Here is a 24,633-nt window from a genome sequence, read left to right as displayed (position 1 = left end):
GGACTATAGCTTTTTCTCTTTAATATTTAATCTAAATTTTATTAATTTTTTTGAAATGAAAAGATAATGAGTCTAATTTATGCTCCCCTCAAGGAATGCTCTAAAGCTTTGCTTGTGTGATATAAGGCTCACATAAAGGGTTGTATTATCTTAAACTCTCTTTATTATCATTTTAGTTTGGCTGTATTTTTCTTTATAAGCTCTAAAAAGCATTGATCGGAAACTAGTACTTACACTGAAACTACCCTGCAGTGCAAGCATGCTGTAGAAGGAAAAGCTGAAAAATAGAAGAGCTGGCTTCATTTTACTTCTAACCACCCAGCGGTAGAGAAAGTGGCAGGGACACCCCAAGAATGCTTTTCCACTGGGGCCTTGATGATTCAGTGCACTGAGTTCTCAGTACTACTATACTTCACTTGTTCACCTGCTGAACTGTTCTCATTCTTAGCTAAACTTGTTATAAAGGCCAAGCATCATCATTTAAGTATCCTGGTTCAGGTGGAGTGAAAACTGATGGAAAACTAGGAATGTTTAGAAAATTAATCTCTTACAGGAGACATGTAGATCTACCAGCTTTTGAGTCTATCAAGTGGAGATAAAGTAGACTTTAGCTGCATAATTCTGCCCTTCTGCATAAGGGCAGAACTTAGATCAAAAGGTGGAAGTTGCATAAAGTTTCAGGACAAACTATTACCATCCAGTGTAAGAATGTTATTGCAAATGCTGGTATCTTCTCAGAAAAGGAAATAGGTTTCCTGTGAAGTAGGAAAAGTTTGGTTCCTAACAAAGTTCCAAAGACATGGATTGGTGGTAGCTTGTCTGTGATGCTACTGTAAAAGGCTATGCATGGGTCAACCCCACACTAGATGATCACCTGGCAGAGATGCTATCTGTTCACTGAAGTGCAGCCTCTTCCAACCATGGTAAAAAGTAGTCACTGAAAATTGGAACCTTGCCTGGAACTCCACTTCTCAGTCTTCTTTGTGTATACCTGGAGTTGCTGACTATCTCTGACTGTAAAGATATTGAACAGGAACAATGTCTTTCCTGTGCCACAGTAGTTAGGAGGTTTTCTTTATCTGTAGCCTTCCTTTCTGTATCTGTGCTTCAGAAGTTGAGGTATCTGAAGCCCTCAGAGAGGATGCTCCCCTGAAAAGGAAGGTGAGTCAGACCTTGAAAGCTTCCTACACACCAAGAACACACGCACTGAATGGACACACAAGCCAGCATTAAACCAATATAACTTCAGCCTCTATTTCATTTCTACAATGGCCAGCATTACCGATCTAAGACTATATTAGCCAAACCTGTTTCAAAATATAAAAATATTGTTGGTCTAAATACCCATGGGTTATTTTTATGATTTATGTGTTTCATAGGAATTCTAGAAACTTCTGTATTCAGACAGTGATTTCCTCTAGGGCAAATGGTTCTGAATCTGTTCTGCTTCACCTCCTCATTAAGAGTATTTGTTCCTGGCACTTTAGTCAAACCTTCTCAAACACTTAACAGAAGGTGCAACTTCACGTGACTAATTCTATACTTCATTTGCTTTTGGAACTGTTTATATGGTAGCTGTCGTTCTTGGGAAGTGCTGGGGACATTCAATCAGGGACTATTTTGAGAGATAAGGTAATAATCAACTTAATGAATGCTAAAAGGAACTGAGATGTAATTTCTTTGTTATACTACACATATATTAACCAGAAGCCAGAATCTAGAGCTTTCCCTAAACAATGGCTCAGAGTATTTGCCCTATCTGACTTCCCAAGGCACCCACAGACATGGTCTGTAAAACTGGATTTCTCCTGTGCACATATCATTCATTTAAGAACACTTACTTTCCATGTAACGTGGAGGCCAGAAACATGATTGCAACCAAAATAGAATTGATAGTGAAGATATATAACCTTGGCAAAGTATTCGCATCACTTTGCTCCGTAGTCATTAAGTATTAATGTACTAAAGTTGTTTAGGTTGAAAATATTGGGCCATCTTTTTTAGACAGAGGCCTGAGGCAACAAAAGGTTAATCCTTTGTCAGTGACCATGTCAATCTATGACAAAACTCAGTTCAGAAGTGGACGTGTTTATTTCCCGCGCTGAGCTCAGTTGGACTCAGAGAATGTTAGTGCTAAAAGATCAAGCCTTCATCTCAAGCCAAATTCCTACAGAGGGAGGGGAAGCGACGGACAGCCAGCTTGTTTTTCTGTTGTGTGCTTAGTCTAATCCGTACATACACAGAGATCCATATTTAGAACATGGTTGTGAAGAGAGTTTTGCATCCAAAGTAGCTTATGCTCTTTAATAGAAAAATAATGAGCACGAGCAGGGACATTTATCCCACGTTATGATCAAGGGCTTTCATTCTCTTTGCTGCCACAAATCTGTGAGGAAAGAATCTGCCTACTCTGGAAATTGACACTGTCTGTCAAGGACACAAAGTGTTTGCATTTGTCTGTGAGAGGGGGCAGTCCTATTGGCAGACAGAAGTATAACTCATTTGGGGCCTTGATGGGTCAATACTGTCAATGTGGTTTTGAGTTTACATTCAGCTTTTCTTTGACCAAAGAGATGGCTATACTGTATAATTAAGGCTTGGAAAATAGAGGCAGTACCTTTCCTTAGATAAAGGATGACTGGGGGTAGTAGCAAAAGGAGCTAAATGGGGTGACCTCATGGTTCTTCTCTCCTGCTGGCATAAGGCCAGAAGGTGGCTCCGAGCTGGACTGCTTGCTTCTCTAGCCATATGTACTGCTAACTCAAAATGAGTGTAATTCAAAGGCTCCGTGTATTCAGCGTAGCCTGCCTCTTAGAAGAGCCCAGGAATTCTGAGTTGGTGGCCTTGAGAGTCCATATATGACTTATTGTCAGGCTCCAGTTCACTAGCTGTTCTGATGGCACACCATAGCTGCCACCTGAACAGCAGCCCTGATGACATGCAGCCTGAGTCTGTGTCTCTGAGTCTGTGTCGTTAGTGTTTGGATATGTGTCTCTGTGTGACTGCCTACAGCTGAGGCTGCAGGTCCCTGTAAGAGCCAGAGCACTGTGGAAAGATCTCTCTCCTCTATATTAAGATGATGCCAACGTGGTTCCCAGGCATGTAAATGTGTGAACGTGTAATGTAACTGTTGTAACAGTGGTTCCTGATTTTCTCCTCAACTCTGGTGACCTGAGTACTTGTGGACACCCATTCCCCTGGTGCCCCCTAGTGGCCTGTGACCCCCCACCAGATCTGGTTTCTTGTTCCATGGTGTGTGCCTGAGGATCCCAGACAAACTCATTTTTCAGAACTCGTCATATTCTGGGGGCCTTGGAAATGCCCCTGACAGGCATCAGTGTCTTTTGTTTTGAGGTGCAGCACCCCAAAGGACCAAGGTTCTGGGTGATCTGGAGGAAATACTTTGCAATTCTTTGCATTTCTGCCAGGGACCTCACTGGGCTGCCTGTTATAGTTGCTTGGCCTGGAGGGAAGCCAGGAAGCTAGCTGGAGGGGAGCAGGCCCAGTCTCCCGCAACAGGTTCCTTCCAGCCCCCGATCCATCCACTTCTGCTGTGTGACATCAGCTCGACATCTCAGAGATTGTTTCAATACATTCGAATCATAGCTCTCAAACAACCATAAGAAACCCACTGGCACCATTAAAATTAACCAAAAACAACCACCATCACCTTTCCAAAACCGAGCTAGGAATATGAGAGTTCTGGAACCCTTCTTGTGCTGAGAATTAAAATTTTCTTAATTGTACTTTTCCTCTTGAATTCTATTCTTATTATCAAGAAACAGAGATTTCCTTATGCATGTAAGATATGACTCAAGGAATCTTTGTTATGTCTGTAACAAGGACATGAGAAAGAGCAGTTTGGGGGGAATAAATGTGAGGGTTCTTCTTTCAGTCTTGACCTAGAGTCAGGATCCATGGTTTCCTGGACCACTGTGTGGTCTGCAGCATGTCCACAGTCATCTGTCCCAGACTGTCTTCACTTGCAAAATTTTCCTAGCTGGGAGCAGATGGGCGCCTTGACTAAGATAATGCTTGAAACTTCTGTGAACCCTACCCAAGAGATGGTAAGTGGATCAATGCATACTTACCTAGCATGGATGAGGCCCTGAGTTCGATTCCCAGCATAGCTACAATAATAGGTAGATAAATAACATATAAAAATAGTTCTATAAAAATAAATAAAAGAATACCACTTGATATTTCTCAGTGTGAGTTGGTATGATTAATGTTAAGAAAGCATACAAGACACTCTCCTGTGACCTTTAGTTTTGGCACATTTATGCTTCAGGATTTTGCCAAAGCTGCACTATTTGGGTTTCCGAAACTTAGGAAAAGGCAGTGCTGTTTTGCCGAGTCCTTACGGCCAAGTGCCTGCCCTCGGTGTGTTCATGGCTGATGCAACTGTTGGAAATCAGAGGCTCAGGCACTGGATGCCTATGGAGTGGCGTCAAGGAGGTGTGTTATTTGTAGATGGCTGATTCAATTCTGACCAGCGTGATCTCAGGAGGCTTTTAAGTGGCCAGTGCGAGATGTGAAGCCCAGTTCCTAGAGGACAGGTGTCCACCCGAGAATGTTGGTGCTGGTTTTGGAAAGTGTTGCGGAGAGACCAAGCCTTAGATTAACCAAGGACCTGAAGATTTCACCCCCAGGGCAGGGCCCAGTATGCAGGAAGTGGTCTCAGAATTGAAAGGCAGGAACTGGCTATGAATTGCTGGCTAGAACAAACACAGGTTGATGGTTTCTAAAGCTTGTTAATCTCTGATATTTCACAAAAGTTAAATGTAGTTGTGAAAGAATGGGAAATACATGTTTAAATGAAACTATGACATTGACTTTGGCACCTGTGATGCCATGTTGAACATTCAGCTTGCCCTTCTAAAAGGAGCCTGTGCCCGTAAAGTTATAAACAGGATGTATTTCAATAGGGGCGCATCAATTTTCCTGAGTTCCTCAGCTCAAGGACCGATGAAGGCTGTGTGCTCCCTCTTTCTTTTGCCTATTCTGTGCATTTGCCTTTGGCTCCACCCTTTACTTCTGAAGGCTCAGGATTTCAGACTTTACCCAATGCATAAATACACTGACTTGTCTCTTTCAAGGAGACTATTGTACAGAGAAGTCAGACTTGGAGGAAATTGTTGCTAAATTTGTCTGAGGGGGAAGAGCATCTTGTCTAGTTGATAGGAGGTGGAATGTTATAGTTGTTTCCTAAAAGACTCTTGTCATCCTTGTACCTTTGTTCAAAGGAAGAAATTCATAAAAAGGAATGAGAAATATTCCAGTGACTATTTTCTTCTCCACTGCTGATGCTGACATGGATCCAAATATATTTAAAGGTAAGCCAGTTTGGGGTCAGGGCTGTGAGTTGCAAAGCATTGAGAATAATTCCTACCAACAGAGACTGGGCTACAAAAGCACAAAACCTAAGGATGTCAATGAGAATTTCCAAGTTGACCTGTGTCCTCCACAGATGATCAGTGTACTTGGACTGCCCTGCTGCCCCTCATCCCATACCTCTCAGCCCAGCAAGGCGCTATTCTTCCTGAAGAAGGATTTCCTGCTTGCTGCCTGGCAGGGCTGCTGGCACACTCGTTTTCTCTGACTTCTGTTTTGGGAGATTGTTGTCCTTGTGATTGTTGCTAGTTTGGCACACTGCTAGAGATGGGGCGCCCAAGAACTGTGGTGCTTCTTAGTCATTGTGTCTCCCAAATAAGGCCCTGTGGCTACTGAAACACCTCATGAAAAGAGCACTAAAATTTGCGATGTGACATAAATAACCAGAGAGGAGCCAGCCAGGAAGCTGTGTTAATCATGGCTTTGATGTCGCATGAGATCCTGGATTGTTAGGGCCTCGTGCTTCCGAGAGCCTCTCTGGACTCAGCCAACACTGCGTGGCAGAGGGCTAAATCCCATTTCCCACTCTTCTCCTGGAGTGGTGACAGCTGTCTGCCCTTGATTCAGAGGAAAGCCATTTCTGTGGCTCTGTCCTGGCTGAACTCTGGAGCCTTTTGTGTCCTCTCTGCCCAGAGGCACAGGCTGAGACCGCCTGGCTTTCCCCAGGTTCTTGTGTTCTGGCCCATTGGCAAATGGGTAACATCCTATTTTTAATCTCAGCTAACCTACACTCTAGTTGGCCATGTTGGGAAATGGGAAGTTTACCCTGACTTGTGTAACAAGGAGCAGGAGGAACATGACCCCCTTGTCTAGCAGAGCTCACAGGAGGAAGGCATTATCATCATTAGGGCACACTGGCATCACCTCCAGAATGACGGTCCACTTAGAAGCACAAGATTCTATCCTGAATTGCAACTACTCAATCTGAAAGTTCATAGGCTTGTTAAGAGCCCACCTTCCTCGATCCTACGGCTACGTGGACATTATCACAGAGCATGGAAAATGCCAGCGACTGCCTCCTCTTCCTAGTGACTGGGAAACCACTCCCCAGTATGACCTCAGGACTGCCCTCTCCAAGTTCCACTGTTGACCTGGCTCTAGCTCTCAGCTCCTGGGTGCAGCAGCGCCCTCTTGTGGTCAGAACAGCTTTGAGAGACTACTCTTCGCAGAAGAATTTAAAACTTAAATGTTTTAAATATTTACCCAATTTTGTATATTTCTTTAATATCTTGAGTGAAAAGTGTTAGTTATGAGTTTGAAAATATGAGAGAGAAACATGAGGTAGTTTGTCCCCCACTGTTATCATTATCATGATTACTATATTAAAATACCAATGGGCCAATGCTAGAATCTTGACTAAATTTTCTTACGACATCCTTTTGCATTGTTTGGTCAATGTTTAGAAAACATTACAAGCTTCCCTATAGATAAAATTTAAAGGCTGAGCCTTATGTAAACTAGGTATTAAGCTTTAGACTCTTATATGTTCTTCATAAATTTAGGTCCCCCTCTCCCATCAATATCTTCTGTCCATGTCACAAGAAGGTCCTTGCCACCTCAGTCTTTCCTGGAAGCTTCTGCTCTTTAAATCTTCTGGAGTTTGCAATTTATGCTCTTTTGCCTTTTTTATATTTACAAACAACTTCTCCGTGGTTCTCCAGTAGACTGTCCTTCCCGAACATGTTCTCCTTGGAATACAGTAATGGTGATTACAGTGCCACTGTGACTGCGTGTGACCCTTCACTACCCATCAGGCACCAGCTCAGCTCTCCATGTGTGGCAGAGTGGAGTCCTCACAAGAATGTAATAACATTCACTTTACAACATTACTCCTGTGATTGGTTGCAGCAGCATACGATTAAAGCTGAAAGAGGGGATGAGGCTGTCCTGAGTGTGGGCAGTGAGAGGAGGCCAAAGTGACCTGAAGACATGGCCTGAGCAGAACGTATGTCTCACCCTGGCCACACACAAACATGCAGATGCACCCATGATGATTGTGAACTGAGTACACTTTTCACATGCTCTTTTTGGGAAGTCAGTGATCCTCATGCACAGGAAATTGCTGCCTCTGAATAGCAAGGAACCCACCCAAATGCAGTAGCTTCCACAAACAGACTTTGGTTGACTGTTGCACTAGACAGGGTTGTGGTGTGCTCTGCCCAGGATCCTGCTCTCAGTCCCACAGCATAGACTTGGACATCCTTCTGCTCACCTTGTAGCTATTGGAGAACAAAGGTTCAAGTCAGAAACTCCCACAGGGCAGACAATATTGTGAGGGAAGAGCAGAAAATGGATCTTCCATGCAGTAGGCAGGACTTGTCCAGAGTTTTAAGAAAGAGCTTTCCCTGGTCCCAATGCTTCATGTCACATGGTCAAGTGATTGTCAAGCGTGGTCTCCATCAACTGTGGAACCAGGCAGAAGTCACTGACCCAAGGAACAGAGATTTATTTATTACACTAAGGTTTGTCACTGACAGGTATGTAATATATGATATTATAGGACTAGTGTTTATTTAAAATCTGAGCTGGATGTGAGTACATACACCAGTCATCCCAGGACTCTGGGAGGTTAAAGCCCAGACTGGGTAATTCAGGAAACCTGCAAGATCCTGGCTGAAAAGAAAAAAAGAAAAGGATGGAGATGTATGTTAGTGGGAAGGCATTAGGTTCAATCCCCAGGTGTGAATAAAATATAGAAATAACCTAACACATTCTTCAGGGAAGCTCATACATTTACCAGTTTATCTGGTGTCAACTTTAAGGCATATCAAACTCCTGCTTCTCGCATCCTTAAATTTCAAGATCTATCTTGGGCTTCCTCTTGCACATTGTGTGACCCATCTGAACTTTTTGTGCCCAGATGCCCCCTCTTGGTAGAGGCACCTTAGATTTTTGCAACACATCTTTAATTGGAATCATTATGTGCTTTCCTCCCACAAAAAGTGTGAGGTCTGGGGTGTGGGACCATATAGAGGTACTCAGTATCCGCAAGGCAACTTGTCCTCTCTGAATGAAGGAAGGAGGGAGCAGTTTGGGAAGCAGGAGGAGGGTGGCCTCTGACTTAGTCATGCCTACTCTGCTGCCCCTGGCTGTGGACCTGTGTCTGTCTCTCCAAATGTGTAGAAATTGGGAGATGATAATGGCCCCCATACCTTGTTCTCGCCACCACAGCAAAGGGCTGGACATTTCTGTCCTAACAATTCTAGTAGGTATGGGCTTGAGATCAGGGTGTGGATAGCACTGGGTGCTCACAAAGTCTCTCTGTTTGGACTATGTCTCTTTATGTTGTGGATCTTTTGTCCACATTTATGCTCAGAATACCAGTCAGACTGGAAGACACGCTCCATGACCTCAGCCAGCCATAGCTGTGGTGAGCATTTAAATTTTAAAAAGTACTTTACAATAAGAAGCACAATTCCATTAATTCCCCTCAAAATACTACCCTTCTTGATGAACACACTTGTCCTATCCTTCTTGTCATTTTCTGAAAGCAGATCTAGAAGACATGTTAAATGAATGTCTTTAGCTGTGCTGTCATGGCTACCTCAATGTCTTGTTTAAAAATGGTTACTTTTCATGGACATTTTGATGTTGAGGAAAAGCCATAAATTGCACAGTATCAGATCTGGTGAATTAGATGAATGAGGATGTACCGTAATGCTTTTACAAGCTTGCTTTTGTGTTGGATGACACTGGTCTCAGCATCTATAATACTTGTGCTTACCTCTCACAAAGAGGATTCCAAGACTACTTCAGAAAATGCTAAGAACGGTGGAATGACTGTGTTTGAAGTGGGGGGAGAATATTTTGAGTGTGATTAATGACTAGGTGTCTTTTGCTCTATTCTTTTTCAAAGTTAACCACACATTGTGTATTTTGATCAGTCCATGTAACCTCTTTAAAAAGCCTACCTCACATAGAGTCACATTCTGAGGCACTAGGGTTTGGGCTTCTTCACATAATTTGGAGAGTGCGCATAGTTCAGCGCCCAACACTGCCTCATAGAGTCTCTTCAGGTACACTCGATGGAATGCTTGAGAAGTTCTCAGTGTTTTCTATGAGCCAGACAAGGAACTGCAAAGTCACCTGCTTGTGCTAGCAATGGAAAGAGGCTCATTGTACTGTGTGGACTTGGCCTGTGCTGCAGGAGGGAGAGCACAGATGGCGGCCACTGTGTGCAGGGCAGGGCTTGACTTGGCCTAGGCAATTGCCCATCTATCTTCTGCCCTGTGTATGCATAGCCTGTGAGCACATGCTGGCTCTTTTTCACTTAACTATGCTTCTTGTCACCTCAAATGATGGTATTTTTGTGACCTGGAACAACTCTTACCTTTCTTATGCATATTCTTCCAGCTGGTGTTGAGTTTAACATCTGTATGCTGGGTTAAAAGGAAGGAAATGAAACAGTGAATGCTGTTTCCTCTCAGTTGGAGGATGCAGAGGGCAAGGCAGGCAAGGGGTGGGGAGCCTGACTTCACTACCTGCCCTGGGGAACAGCAAAGGAGGAGCTGGGGAGACCAAAACCCAGTGTGAGTCTGTTCTCTGCCCAGAACAGCTCCAGACACCACCCAAATGCCATCATTTCTGTCATCCCTTGGGTCCTCCTAATGCTGATGGCAGTTTTAGGGATAATTATTCACCTTTCCAAGATAGCGTCACTCTCCGCAGTGAGATACCTTGGGAGATGGGGGTATGTGTATCACTGGAGGTGTCTTCTTCAACTTGTCATCCTCTTGCTTCAGCCCTCCAAACTGCTGGAAGTGCCTGGCTCAATATTCTACTTAACAGTACTTGGATGGTGGAAAGAGTAAGCCACATAGACAGTTCCAGAGAGACAGAGAGAAGCAGGCAGAGGTGGCCACAGCACAGCACTGTCACAGAGGAGCATGGAGTTACTCATAACTGCTACCAGAGAAAGTAGAATATGAAAGAAGAGATGTAGAGGGTCTTGGAGGGCATCAAATGTGCCTGGAAGAGACAGGGATAATGGCAGACAGAAGGTCGGAAGCTGAACCATGAATATCTCTTCTGGCTTATCTGTGGGAGGGGTGCTGAAGATGGGGGAGAGGAGTGTACAGGATCCAGTTAACTGGCTACAGCAATGGTCAGGGACAGGAGACTTTGCAGCTAGAAAGAAGTGATGAGAGAGGTGCTCCTGGTCTGCCAGCCACAGGCAGTGTTCACAGGGAAGAGATCTATTGGGTCAGTCTTGCTTGAGCTGACAGCAGAATTCCCATAGAGACTTGGGCACTGCCATGTCCTTCTTCCTGGCCTGGGCCTCACCTAGCAGAGGAGCTACCTGAGGGAAGGCATCAGGTCTAAAGCAATCTTGGGCTTGCCACAGATGTCTTCTCATCCTAACACTCCAGAATGCCCTACCCAGGTATCTTTTGCCAAACCTAAGGGCAGCAGTCTAATTTACACATGTGAGTTGCTTCTGCTTCTGGGTTAAATCATATTGGGTTATTTACACTGGTGACATAGATGTTGTTCCAGGTCAACAAGTTTTCACGTCACATGGTGAATTATTCTGGATTTTGATCTCACTTTAAATTTTAAAATGTCTTTTCTATGTATTACTATTTTCCCTGACTGTAAAACTTTATTTTAGTTTTTCCCACCTTATGAAATTAAACTATACTGAGGGCTAAATAATCTTCTTATGATGCCAAAGAGTGAATTTAGATCCCACAACAAAGACAATAAATATGGAACATATGAAATGTGTCTGTCTTCAAAACCATAGAAAGACACAGAATTTCTGTAATACTGTCACTCCTAATGTCATGAAAGAATAACTGTATTCTAAAAATGCAGATGAGCGAGCAGGGTCCTTTTATCTTCTTTTTCTTATTACATCCATCTCTTTGTTCTTTCCTTGCTTTTTCTATTTTTTGAAGTCAATTTTTCATGTGCTATAACATAAATGAAATTCTGAAATAGACTCTAGGATTTTGATGAGCCCTTATGCCTTCTAAGATATGCAGTTTATTCACTTATATGTCATTGCTTTGCTGTGATACAATTGATATGCAGATTTGAGTTGCACACATTAGTATGTACACCCTGGTAAGTGGCCATCTTCACACATCAGTGATGATCTCTTCAAGATCAAGACACTAACCATATTCATCATCTCTAAGAATGCCACGTGTTTTTTTGTTGTTTGCTGTTGTACTGGGAACACTTAATGTGAGATCCGTTCTCTTAACATCCCTAAGTTCACAATACAGTGTTTTAACTGTAGGCCATATGTTATATGGTAGATCTCAAGAACTTCTTTGTCTTGAAAAATAAAAACTTCATGACCACTGAGCAACAATCCTCCACTTACCCTTGACCTAGCCCAAACACCGACTGTTCTATGGGACTGGTGATTTAAAGTGACATGTATAGTGATTCATACAGTATTTGTCCTTTTGAAAATATTATAGCAACTAGATATTTTGTCAAAATTCCCCAAGTTATTTCCCCAGGGATACATCAGTTATCATTTCATTCTCTGGCTTTCCTCTAGTCATAGACACAAATTCCTCCCCAAGATGCTTATCCTTGGCTCCTTTTCTTACTTTTACCTCATCCATGTATGCAGCCAGCTCTCCATTGGCATTTGTGAATTGTATCTGAATACATTCTCCAAACCCAGGTGCTATAAAATAATGGTCAGTCATAGTGAGGATAAAATTTCACCTGTTTTCATGCCTTCCAGAAGCTTTGCATACACACAGATAATCTTAGCTACATACACAATTGTATTGTCTCAGCTTCATCGTAAACCACGTTAAGATGTCTAAAGGTTACTTTAGGGTCTGTAATTACCTGGAAGTGCTGTAGGTCCCAAGAGTTTAACTTCTTCAGAACCTTCATTCTTAAATTTTGAGTTCCTTATGCATGTTGGCACTCTGTAGTTACCACTCAGCCTGACTGGAAAATGTAATGGATTGTCCTACAGCTGGTCCAGAGATTCAGTGTTTTCCAAAGCACTCATAAAAATATCCCTATTTTTGATCCATTTAACATTAAAGTGGTTTGTGTGCCAGTGAAAGAAAAATTTCTGAACAGAATTTGTTGAAGATTAAACATCAAATTATAAGGATGGATGCAATTTTGAAAAAGAAGAGTCAGTGAGAAACTATTTTGTATTTGCTTGGAAGTTTAAAGGAGAATTTAAAATCATATGAAGGTCCCAAGGCACCATTAATAGCCTATTTCATGTGTTTGATTCTTGCAAAGTAAAGATATTATGTTACAGAGTCTCCTAAAATTAAAGAGATGTGGATAAAAAAATCACATGTGATTTACACGTTCTTTAGTTTTTCCATAAACTTTGTTTTTTAAGCCTTGGAGCTTTTCTGTTATTTTCTTGCTTGTATTGGTGTCCAGAGATTTGCCTACATTTTAACTTGTGAAAACATTTTCCCCCTTAGTCCAAAAAGTAAACCAAATGAGCAGATACTCGTATTTTTTTTACCTCCAAAATTTTTAAGATAAATTCCCTTTCTCTCTAGTCTCACAGTTTATTACATCAAAGACAGATAAATTGGGGGAAGATGTTCCTGAGGAATCTCACTTGCCTTTTACTAAAGGTCTGGACACTGACACTCCTGTGTGGAGACCAACTGTCCCTTGCCTGGGGTTCTTGCTTCAGCCTCCTCCTATTTCTTGATTTTCCATTTCACTTTGGAGGATTAGCCTTGTGCTGGACCTCTGCTGCATTTCTACTACCATGGGGGAAATCCCAAGTGTGAGAAGAACCCTAGTGTATTTGCCAGCATCATTCTGTCATGTGTCTCTGTAGATCAGCTTTGCTCAGAAATGTCACGTCACTTCTGCATCGAAAACTTCCTTGTTTATTGATGATGTCTGTGTTCATTTTATCTGAGTCTAGAGAATTTCCAAGTTGGGCAAAGAAAATGATGAGAGAAACAATACCAGAAGCTGAAGCAGTGTGGTTAAACAATAGAGGAAGTATATATTTTTTAAAAAATCTCAAATCAGGCATTGAAGAGAATTTACTCTGGACTATCTTATTTAGCTTATATTTTTGATCCCAAAAGAGTCAGTCTGTTTTGCGTTGCTATCACAGAATTCCATGAGTAACTTAGAAAGGAAAGAAATGCATTGTTCATGGTTCTGGGTTCAGTAAGTCCAATGTCAAAATGCTGGCAATGGGCAAGGCCTTTATGCTGTCATCCTATGATAGAAAATAGAAGAATAAAGAAACACAGGAGATGGAAAGCAAGGGAGAAATAAACTCACTTTTGTAACAAACCTGCTTGCATGATAATTTACCCATTACTTCAGTAATGGAACTGATTCATGGGTGAAGGCAGAGCTCTGATGACCTGGTGAACTTTGTAACGGAGATGAAGTTTCCAACACAGGGGACACCCTCAAACCATAGAAGATGCTGCTTCAGGTCTAGGCTTTGCCACTCACAAGACATGAAGCCATGATGAGATATTTACTTACCCTTAGCCTCTGTTATATTTTATACCTAAATGTCCCCCCAATGCCTCATGTACTCAGAGGCAGAGCATATGGAAGGTGATTGGTTGATGCAGGCACTAGAACTGGCTTGATGTCAGTAGAGTCTGGTTGGTAGAGGCAGATGAGTGAGAGTATGACCTGCAAAGGTTTACCTCCCTCCCTGACTCTGCCTGTCTCTTCTTTCTGCTTCCTAGATGTTATGACATGAGCAGCTTCCTCATCAGACCCTTAGGCCATGCTGTATCTGCCTGGAACCTGCTGACTACTCAAGGACTGAAACTTCTCAAACTTGAGCCAAAAATAAGCCTTTTTCCCTTTAAGTTGAGGGTATCAGATATTTTGTTCTAGTGACAAAAAAGTGACTGACACAGCCTCTTCTGACCAACTGTGCACTGGAATCTTAATGTCTGCTCATCTAGACATAATGCAGATCAAAGCAGCTGGTGCACAGAAAACCAAATTGTGAAGCGCAATAGACATTCAAGCTCCAAAATCATTATTTTCATTACTATTATGGCCAAATTATAGAAAAATTATTCAGCAAAGCTGTTACAAATACATATTTGCTTGTTAAAAATTACTTTCCCCTGGTCATCATTATTTCATTATTTCTAACAACTTTTATTTGCACATGTATGTGTCTACTATATGCTCTGCATTATGGTAAATGCTAGGGACAAAAGGTTTTAAAATGTAAAATACATTTGGGTGCCTAAGAGAATATCATGACCTATTGCAAAAGACAGATGTATAAACAGATGGTTATTACAAAAGATGATAGCATTAGGGCTAAAAGTGGAAGATTATGTATTTACTCTAGTGTCTTATCTTTACCTGGCAGACATGGGACTTCTGTAGTACATAATTGTAATATGCTGCATTTGTGATACTCTTTAATATTTGCATACCTATGAGGTTTCAAAAGTATTCTTCTACTTCAATTTGAATTTTTCCTTTTTAATTCAAGAAACATTTGTTTAGTGCCATAAATGTGCCCAGCATTGTAGCAGCGGTTTGGAAACATGTAGAGGATTTTCTTCCTTTAATTAATCCCCACTCTTTTCTCACATGAAAAAAGTAACATATTAAGGATACTATTGGTTGAATTGTAGTTCTAGCTCATAATCTAGACTTTCAAAGAGGAAAAGTGCCACAAACCTGAATGTAGAGTCTGTTGAAGGCTTAGAACAAAGAACCAAAGTGGATCAGGGGAGTTGCTCTAAGAGAGACCTCTTGTCTAGCATGCTTAATGACATAGGTTTAATCTCCAGCACTGAAAAAAAATATCAAAATGGATAGATTACGACTATTTTACAAAACTGCCATCACCAGTCCCACCTTTACCTCTACCACTGTCTACAGTAGCTACCTATGATTTGAGCTTGCTGTACAAATTTTCTCTCACAATGGTCCTTCAGGATAGGTATGAACCTCATTTTATAGCCAAGAAAAAAGACTCAGAGAGAAAAATGGTTGGTTCAGAGAGCAAGATTCAGAGCTGGAACTTGTTCCAAGATGTTTCAACCTCCAGTTTTCCCACACTCAAATTTACACGCGAGCACTCTAAGTCTTAATGGAGTATTAGTTGTGTGTCTGGTGCGGGACTGGTGTTGAGGGTAGGAGTGGGGAATATAGAGGAGAGGGAGCAAAGGGATGGAGAATAAACTCAGAAGTGAAAATCCAGTAGCAAGAATGAAGAAGGGAGGTGTTCAAGGGCAAGTGCTCTGGACCTTGGGGATATTGAGATGAGTTTTTAATATACTCTCATATCTGACTTAGAATGTTCAAGTAGTTTGCTAAAGATGTAGATGATGTGCCTATCAAAAGTATAAACACTACTGAGTCCAGCACAAACATATTGCAAGTCAGAGCCAGGGTTTTCTAACAGATCCAACATGTAGAAAATGTACCAAATCTTTCCTGGTGTTAGAAAAAAAAAGTCACCTGCAAAATAACAGAGAAGAGACATGGCTAAATATCCAGATGTATGAGGCTTTGGCAGCCCCTTGCCTTCCATGGTTAATGGTGTAGCTCAACAATAAGGTTCTGTGAGTTAACCACAGTGTATAAAGGTAGGTACTGAGCAGAGTTAAATGCTAGTGTGGTTTACAACTACAGTGTCCCCTAGAATTCTCATGTGTATGGAAGATGACTTAATCATTGGAGCACTGCAGTCATCTATGGATTAATTCAGTAATGAGTTCACAGATGAATGTGTTGTTAGGAGGTGTGGTCTGGTTGGCAGAGGCAGGCCACTGGGGGTATTACCTGGAAGGGCTATTCCCTTTTATTGTCTGCCTGTGTGTTGCTGCTATGATGTGAGCAGTTTATTTTTCCAGGACCTTCTACTATGCCCTTTTTGCTTTGGAGCCAGCCTACTCTGTACTAAAACCTTCAAAAACTGTGAGCTAATATAAACTTCTCCTCCTTTATGTTGTGTTTTGTTCCAGTGTTGAAGAAAGTGACTAAGACAAGTACATTCAGAGATGGCCTGCTGTTTGATCAGGGAACTAAATGTCACCATGCATGGGACAGGTGGTGATGACTAGGACTCTGTATCTGCAGAGGAGACCACTTAACAGAGATGACAGCTGTTCTGAAACCCAGAAAAGGCCACCATGGGGAAGATGGATGGGAATCATTCCAAGGGCTCCAAAGGGCAGAGCTGGTTTCAATGGGGAAGATTGCGGAGAATTGCTTTCAATTCATTATGGAGAAGATGAGTGTTCCAGCAATTAAAGCTGCCCTGTGACTGAATGGGCTGCCTCACATGGCCTTAATGAGAACTGCGGCTGACTTGAGAAAATTTAATTACCAGGCAATGCTCAAGTGCTCAACTCTACTTTCATTTCTCTCTTAATGAATTAAAAGTAATCTTGAACTACGTAACTCACTGTATTGTTACGTGATAGTGGTTTCTTATATTGATGATGGATTTTCATATTGTTTTTAAGGCAGAAATAAAGATTTTTTGATCAATTTATGCACAATGGTATTGTATGTTTGTCCTGAGGAGGCACCAAAATGTAGATGTGGAAACAAAAATGTCATCATTGCTAAGAACTTCTTGTTTTTGAGGAAAGTTAATATCAAGACTGGTGATGATGAGGTTTCTGACACCAATTTTAATCTATCATGCTGTAATTATTGACTTGTATTTCTCTATCACTAGACTCATTATCTTGAGGACAAAGGCTTAATTAATGTCCTTTACACTGTTATGCATTGGGCCAGAGAAACTATGCAATTAAGATATTTTGTATAAAATAAATGAGCAAATGATTTACTACAAATGTTCCATAAATCAGTAAATATTTTTATGTATGTATGTACATATGTATGTATGTGTTGAGGAGGTTGTAAATTGACATATATTATGAACCTAAATTATTCTCATGTCTCAGACTATACAATTATGTCCTCCAAATCCATTCTAACCCTTCCCTACGGAACGCATTCCAACTAACATAGAAATGCTGATGGAAGTGCAAAAAGCATGGGAATGAAGAGACAAAGCAAGAAAGAGAATGCTGTAGAAATTGTGAACTTGTACTGGGCCACACTAGTGTAGAATTGGGTTGGCTGGAAGCACTGGGGAAGGCCTTGATGGTTCACATGGGATGAGCAAGGCTACATCTCTGATAGGCTGAGGTTTCTAGAGCAGTTCCAGAGACCTGGATCACAGTTGGGGTAAGGTGAGACTGAAGATGGAGAAAAGATTTGATGGACATTGCGAGAGTCCCAAGAGCACAGGGAATTAGAGTATCGGTTATGAAAAATATGAAATCGCTATACACATGCCTTGATTTATCAGTGTGGCTTGCCAAGCGGAGAGGTACATAAATGAAACAAGTAAATCTGTGTGAAGCTATTTGTTCTGAAGAAATCAGAAATAAACCTTCCTCTACTCCTTGGCCTCCAGTCCACTTTTGCTGTTACAAATAGCGAGAACTAATCCAACATTTCTAAAATTTTGCAATCATAGGATGCTAATAATAGAAGCAATTTCAAGAATATCTGCTCCACTTCCCTGAGGCAACACACAAAAGTTAAATATCTATAGATTGTTAGAAATGGAGGCAAGACTGATTGCAAGCCCTGCTGCTTGGGTTAGACCTTGTCACCCATCAATGACCTGCTGCTCCCTGTCCTTAATGTCCAGCTGGGTGAATGGCAAGTAAATTCTAGCATTCTAGACTCTGTGCACCATCTGGGTATGTGGCAGAGCTGAACCAAGACAGACCAAGACTAGGCAGGGCTGGCAAAGAAAGTCCTAGAAGGAGGGGAAGAGGAAGGGTCTTCCCGAAGTAGAAGGGACCACTGGCTGACGAGGACTTTCTGTGGCACTCCACATGCTATGGCTTGCTTCAGCCTCATAGCCAGCTCCTAGGGCCAATCTTTTTCCATCAAATATTCCAGCACAATGTTAAGGATAAGAGAAATTGACTGTGCACACAGTTACTGAAGGTAAATCTCTTAGTCTGTTAGTGCTGCTGTGACAAGACACCATAAGCTAGGTTGTTTATTAATAAGAAAAGTTTAAATCTCACAGTTCTGGATGCTGCAAATACAAGATCAAAAGACTAGATTTGGAGTCTGGTCAGGACCCAAATTTTGGCTCAAAGATGGTATTGTCTTTGGCTAACTTCACACAGTGGAAGGGAGAAGGGAACCTTTAGAGTTTATTTTATAAATCAGTAATCCCATTCATGACATTTCATTCCCATACTCTTCTTTGAAAGCCTTCTCTTACCATCACCCCAGGGATTAGATTTGATATATAAGTTTGAGGGGACATGAACATTCAGTCTGCAGTGCCACACGTGTATTTCCTGGTCCCAACACAGGTGTACTTTGTTTTTAGTGTTAGAGTAGAAATCACACAAATCTAAGTCACTCCTGATACATGTATGTTCTATCAACACTTTGACTTTGATTTCCTGAGGAGTAAGGAGGGATGGAAAGGAAAGAGCTGAAGGTTACTCAATTTTCCTTTGTTTTTCTGGCACTGTTTTTGCAATGGACCCATGGCTGATACAAGGAGGTAACATTAGTAGGAAAAGATCTGTGCTGTTCCTGGTTGCTCTGTTTCTTGACCTTCTTTCTTTTTTCAGTTAAAGCATATTCTGGTTGGAAAGCAAACTGTGGCTTCAAGGAATTGTGAGCATGAGACAACACAGTATTGTGCCTGGGTTCTCTGCATCACAGGGTCTCTGGAAGTCTGTGCTCCTAAGGTATAGACAATGCATAGGATAAGGGGTAACAGGGAGCTGCCACAGCTTGGCATGTGAATTGTTCATTTTTGTTCATGAGTAGATTTACCTCATAGAATACAAGTTTGAAGGTTAAAATTGTCAAGGGTGTCAAGATCTGTATAGCGGCTGAGCTGTTTGGGGTACTTGGTCCTACGGGGTTATGGAAGTGATAGGCATATGAAACACCTCTTCCCTCCCTGAACTACCCTACACCACCAGAGCCAATGAATCATGTCCTCTCTCTCTCTCTGTCTCTGTCTCTGTTTCTATCTCTCTGTCTGTCTGTCTGTCTCTCTCTGTGTTTCATTCTCCTTTTCTCTCTCTGATTGAAGCCAGGCCTTTGCACAGAGAATCATCTCCAGTTCTTTTTGTATTTTGAGACAGGATCTTTATAAATTTCCCAGGTTGGGCTTGAATTTGATTTCTTCTACTTTAAACTTTCAGAGTGCAGAGACTGTGGATGTGTGCCATTATGCCTGGTAATTTCTCATCTTAGTTGCACCCAAATCTTCCCCTTCTCGTTCAACACTTGTTTCTCATCTTTGGCTTGGAGCCACTTTGTCTTCTATTTTCCATGGTCTTGCATGGATCTCACAGCAGCTTTCACTGATACCTGGAATTGTCACATTTTCTAGAAGCTTTCTCAGTCTCCTTTATAAAACAGTAATGGCAGCAATTGACACACAAAAAAGACTGGTTTCCAGTCCTTGTATCTCTGTTCACCCTGTATCTCTGAGGGCCAAGCACTTCAGCAGAACTCTACTCAGCCACTCCTTTCTATTTCTTAAATCTCTATGCTATCCTGAAAGTAATGTAAGTAACTTAAAGATAATGGAAGAAGACTGAGAAGCTTGATCTTTTTTCTCTTTCATACCCTCACAAAGTCACACTCCTTAATTCTGGATCTCACTCTGTAGCTGTCTTGATCCAGCCTCCATGAGAGAGTGACAGAGTCTACCTGACCAACATCCACTGCTAATTCCTTGGAAACTTCACCATCCAAGTGGCCTTATTGTGGGGGTCCTTTGAGACTGCTTTCTGTCATAGACTCATATATCATGATGGTCAAGACACTCAGGGAGGGTCTGACCTTGGAGGAATAGGTTAGGGTCCTAAATATCACGAAAGGATGAACTCAGAGATGAGATGGTGGCTTCATGGAAATAGTAAGAACTCCCATGGTGGAAGACATTAGCGGTCACCAAGCCAACACCTGAAGACTGTGATTTGCCCCACCACATGGACACTTGTGTTACCCAAATGGAGGAGCTGGGCCAACACATGATCATGAATTTTCTATCGTGTCTGACCTCTGTTCATAGATTCCTCAGTCATCTGCAAGATGGGCTCTTCCAGTGGTCTATGAACATGCTGAGTCTTATCATGAGCTCAGGTAACACATCGGGCTTTTACAAGAAGACAGCTTGGCCCTTCAAGTGCAGAGTGGAAATCTGTTGGGAGCCACCACATTGCCGAGCCGCCGCATATAGCGATCATGCGGCCTGTGGTAAAGAGTAAAGCCTGAGTTAGATTACCCCTCCCATCGAGCACGTTAGTTTCCTGCTTACCGCGTAAACAACCCGCTCAATAATATGTTAGCCAATCAGCTTGCCTTGCTTACTTTAATATGATTGGACACTGTATCCGTATATATACTGGTGCCACCCCTGGGGGGAAGTAGAAGCCCGGAAGGAGCGGCGGAGAGCGGACCGGTAGAGGCTTCGGAGCGAAGCACGGAAGGAGCCGCGGGGAGCGGACCAGAGGAGGCTTCGCCTGGGAGTGATCCCAGGGCAGGCTGTACGGAGAGAAAATAAAAGAAAAGGTTGTCCACTGCCAGACTTTGTCGTGTGTCCTTCCTGCCGGCCGGGAGCGACATCGACATTTGGAGGCCCGCATGGGGAACAACTGATCACCCCCGAGACGTGGTAGTGGACAACGTTCCTTGATACAGCACTGCGAGACAGGTGAGCAGGGGATAAACCTGGGCCCTGGGTGGCGCGCACCTATAGGGTTTTTAGACTCCCCTCAGGCTCACGCGTAAGTGGCGGATTTTTGGGCCTCACGCGGTGAGTAACATATTAAATATGGGTAACGTACCGAGTAACGACACCCAGCCCTTGGTACAGGTCCTCCGGAAGCTCTTAAAGTCCAGAGACCTCAAGGTGGGACGCAAAACGCTGGAGAGCTTTTTTGAGGAGATTGATAGTTTCGCTCCCTGGTTCTTGCCCACAGGGCACTTAAACCTGCCCTCGTGGGAGAAGTTGGGCAGGGATCTTTCTCTAGCGGAAAGGGAGGGCGGGGCTTCGGTCTTCGCTCGGCCACTGTGGGAAATGATATATGCATGCTTGAAGAGCGAGGGTGGTTGCAGGGAAGGTTCTCAAGAGCTCATTAAAGTGCGTAGGGCATTCGAACAGGCCCAGTCAGGGAGCTCCCGGGAGGGGTCCGTCAAAGGAGACAAAGATATAAAGGAGGAAGACGGGGCTCAGGCCTCGGAGTCATCTGACTCCGAGAACGAGGAAGGCTTAGACAACGATGAGACCAAGGAGCCTAGATGCCAAGAGGATAGGCCGCTCGATAAGGAGTCGCAGGGTTCTTTCCCAGCGTTGCGCCGCGAATTGCGCTCCGCTCAACTTGGTCTGCGGAGGAGTAGAGAGCTCCTGAGCGCCCCCTGGCGCGAGAGGGAGGCGAAGCCTTCCGCCCCACCTTGGGGGCTGTTCCCGGAAGCGATCCCTCGCCACGAGGCGGCCGCGTGGGAGCTCCCTCCCCTTTCGCCAGAACAGGAAGTGATGCACGGGCCCCCATTTTCTGCCCAATCACGGCCGCCGTCTTATGCTCCGCCGCCGGCGGGTCGGTATTTTTACAGGCGGCTTTGGCAGGGGGGACGTTTGTCTCATGAGGTACATCCACCACCTGGGATAGATAGTGGCCCCTACGGGATATTTCCTGTACAAGTAGCTATGGGCCAGGGACGTAATGCATGGGAGCCTTTTGAGATAAAGCAGATTAGAGAACTTAAAAATGCAGTTACAACCTTTGGGCCGACTGCGCCTTACACCATTGCCATGCTGGAGAACCTGTCTTCTGGGCCCCTCACCCCCGTGGACTGGATTCAGCTGGCAAAGGCGTGTCTGCCCTCGGGTAGTTACCTGGATTGGCGAGCCTGGTACGCAGAGTTCTCTGCAGAGCAGGCTGAGAGAAACGCCAGTTGGGGAAACCGGGGGTGGAACAAGGAAATGCTTATGGGAGAAGGTCGGCACGCTGATGATCAGACTCAGTTCCCCGGCGCTGTCTATGAACAAATCAATGCCATAGGGCTCCGCGCCTGGAAGCAGGTAAGTGGTGCCGGAACAGCCTCCTTGTGTCTTTCAAAAATAATTCAGGGTACCACAGAGCCATTTGTTGACTTTGTGGCCCGAATGCAAGATGCTGCCGATAAAATATTTTCTGATCCGGGAGTGGCTCGACCGCTGGTAAGGCAGCTGATTTTCGAGCAATGTACAAAGGAGTGCAAGGCAGCGATAGCCCCTCATAAGAACAAGGACCTCAACACCTGGATTAGGATATGCAGAGAGATAGGGGGGCCGCTCTCCAACTCGGGAGTGGCTGCTCTCCTGGCCGCGGCTGTACAGCAGAGGGGACCTCGCGGGTCAGGAGGGGAATGTAAGGCCAGAGGGTGTTTTGCTTGCGGGGAGCCAGGACACATTAAACGTCACTGCCCAAACAATGCAGATGCTAGGCCCCGTCCTAGGAATGAAGAACCATATGTTTGTGGGCGATGCAAGAAGGGATCACACAAAGCTGAGGAGTGTAGGTCGGTCTTTGATGCTCAGGGCAACCGTATTTGTGGACGAGATGCTAGAGAGCCAAAAAACGGCCAGAGGGGGCCCCCCTCACAGGCGGGCCCCCGCCCCAGAGACAGGACAGCTCAGGATGGCAGCCTTCAACAAGGGCCACCCCTGGGTCAGCAGGTGTGGACCTCAGTGTCGCCTCCAGACTTATATTAGTGCCTGACATGGGTGTTCAAGTGGTTGAAACCACCTTTAAGGGACCGTTACCCGAAAATTCCGTGGGTCTGGTGATCGGGAGATCCTCCACGGCCCTTCGGGGTCTCACAGTAGTCCCGGGGGTCATAGACTCAGACTACACAGGACATATTAAAATTATGGTTCAATCTCTTGTGGGTACTATGGTAATCAATAAAGGAGACAAGATAGCGCAGCTCTTGCTGCTCCCCAGTCTCCACAAGAGATTTCCCTCAAAGCAGAAAATTAGAGAAAGTCAAGGTTTCGGTTCCTCAGGGGAAGTCTTCGAGGGACTCCATATGACACTTGATAAAAGGCCCATGCTCTCACTTAAGGTCAATGGCAAGAATATAACAGGGCTCCTAGATACAGGAGCTGACCGTTCCATTATCTCCAAAAAGGATTGGCCTTCCAACTGGCCCACCAACACTGCAGATAACACGCTGCAGGGCCTGGGGATGGTGTCAGCTCCTCAGGTTAGTGCTTCAACCCTGCTCTGGTGCGATGAGGAGGGTCATCAGGGCCATTTCCAACCATTTGTGTTGCAGTTGCCAGTGTCTCTATGGGGAAGGGACATCCTCACTCAGATGGATGTCACGCTTACGTCAAACTGCTCCCCCCAGGCTAAGGATATACTCAGGAACCAGGGATATACCCCCGGCAAAGGCTTGGGCAATGCCCTACAGGGTCGGACATCCCCAATACCAGTAGAGAACAAAAAAGGTAGGCAAGGGCTGGGTTTTTCTTAGGGGCCGCTGAAGAAGCTCTCCTACCCACTTCGATCAAAATCACCTGGAAATCAAATGATCCGGTCTGGGTACCTCAGTGGCCCCTGCCTAAGGAGAAGCTATTAGCCTTGTCAGAAATAGTCAGTGCACAACTTAGATTAGGACACATTAAGCCGTCGACCTCCCCATGGAACACCCCCATTTTTATAATTAAGAAAAAGTCTGGCAAGTGGAGGCTGCTCCATGATCTAAGGGCGGTCAACGCGCAGATGCAATCCCTGGGGGCGGTCCAGAGGGGGCTGCCAGCTCTCTCAGCCATCCCTCAGTCTTGGCCGATTTATGTTATAGATCTTAGAGACTGTTTCTTCTCAATCCCCCTGCATCCAGAGGACACCCATAGGTTCGCCTTTACTTTACCCACCATTAACCAAGAAAGCCCTGATCTCAGATATGAGTGGATAACGCTGCCCCAAGGTATGGCCAACAGTCCCACTATGTGTCAGATTTACCTTGATTCCCTACTGGCCCCCCTACGGAAATCCTTTCCCAAGATAAGATGTGTGCATTACATGGACGACCTTTTGCTCAGCGGCAGGGACCCAGACATGCTAAATAATATGCTCGGCCAGTTGGTCGAGGCCCTGAGACAAGCCAATCTGCATGTTGCCCCCGACAAGATTCAGGGAGGAGAAATGGTGACCTACTTAGGCGCGAGAATCTCCCCTATGCTAGTCTCTCCGCAGA

The 24,633-nt window shown here is 43.9% G+C and overlaps 1 long non-coding RNA gene across 1 annotated transcript in view; it reads left to right on the top strand.

The window, feature by feature from the left end:
• LOC106026898 (uncharacterized) overlaps positions 1-17,601 on the top strand; it is a 28,635-nt gene extending 11,034 nt beyond the window's left edge. The window contains exons 2-3 of the long non-coding RNA XR_002790340.2: positions 5,247-5,336; positions 16,335-17,601. This is a non-coding gene — a long non-coding RNA (uncharacterized LOC106026898). The remainder of the gene's footprint in view (positions 1-5,246; positions 5,337-16,334) is intronic.
• Positions 17,602-24,633: the final 7,032 nt, after the last annotated feature.

Source organism: Cavia porcellus, unplaced genomic scaffold (assembly GCF_034190915.1).
Source record: "Cavia porcellus strain 051 isolate PalLab524CR breed Dunkin Hartley unplaced genomic scaffold, mCavPor4.1 scaffold_22, whole genome shotgun sequence".
In the NCBI taxonomy this organism is placed as follows: Eukaryota; Metazoa; Chordata; class Mammalia; order Rodentia; family Caviidae; genus Cavia; species Cavia porcellus.
This window is presented reverse-complemented; position numbering and strand designations above follow the sequence as displayed.